Here is a 1,258-nt window from a genome sequence, read left to right as displayed (position 1 = left end):
TCTAAACTTTATCCTTGTTAAATTAATACAGTAAGGAAACTTAATTATATAATTATGTGTGCGATTTTCAAGTATACCTACCAACAAAGCTTTCCCCAACTAAATTAAACTTTTTGCCTCCCTTTATCTTTTTAAGGAATTCCTATGATAGATTATTCCACTTTAAGATATTTCTAGATTGAAGATTCATAATGGGCATAATTACTTCTTTGTGGCATCTAGTGGAAGAAAATGAATAAAGAATTTTTGCATATTTTTCTCTTTTCTATATAAAAAAGAAATAAAGGAACCAAAAATCCATAATTTGACCATTAAAAATTAAGGTTACTTGTTGGGCCTTTGAAGTTGAAAGGCATAGTGAACTATTAAAGTACTATATGCTTATTGTTGTTAAATAATGGTAAAAATAACTCTTACTACAATTTAAAATTTACTATTTTAATTTTTTAAAATTAAAAGAGATATTTTTATTTATTATTAATTAATTTTATTCATTTCCAATTATATCGATTTGGTATAAGGTTGATGCTCAAAAATTTTTCAATAAAACATCTTATAATTATTAAGTCTAAAGTGATTTGAAAAGTTTGATTATTTTCACGTAAAAGAGAAATAATAAACTTATTACGTGACGTACATATATAATAATATATTTAAACATCATACCAAATTTTATGATGAAGTTTGACGTAAATCTAACTATAATTAGTTTTAGATGGAGAAATGCCTATTACATTTATTTTTATTATTATCTAATAATAAATTTTACCTTATGCAGTGTTCTCGTATACATCAAACATTAAAACACAAGCATGTGTTAAACTAATCACTTGTTGATTCATACCTTTGACCATGTTCTTATGTATCCACTTTTAATAAATGTTTTCCCGCCGTTTGAAAACTAAACAATAAATAAATAAATTATAAATTATAAATTATAGAAAAATATCTTGTGATTTGAGAGAAATAGGATAATTATTCCTCCCCTATTCCCACTCTATTCTTTTACTGCCGTTTGATTCATCTTTTGAATAAAAAATAGTTATTCCTTAAAAACAAAGAATAGCTAAACCAACCTCCCTTGGTATTAGTTATTCTACCTAAGCTAGATTGGGAAAAAAAACATTTTGAATAAAAATACTTTTAAATATATTTTGAAACTATTATTTTAAATTATAAAAAATTACGGAACAATTTTTTAATAAATTAATATAAATATTATAAATTTATTAATAAATTATTAATTTTTAAGTGTAAA

Source organism: Theobroma umbraticum, unplaced genomic scaffold, assembly GCF_002168275.2.
Source record: "Theobroma umbraticum cultivar Fairchild unplaced genomic scaffold, ASM216827v3 scaffold_56.0, whole genome shotgun sequence".
Taxonomy (NCBI): Eukaryota; Viridiplantae; Streptophyta; class Magnoliopsida; order Malvales; family Malvaceae; genus Theobroma; species Theobroma umbraticum.
The sequence above is the reverse complement of the archived record's forward strand: the minus strand, read 5'-3'. Positions refer to the sequence as shown.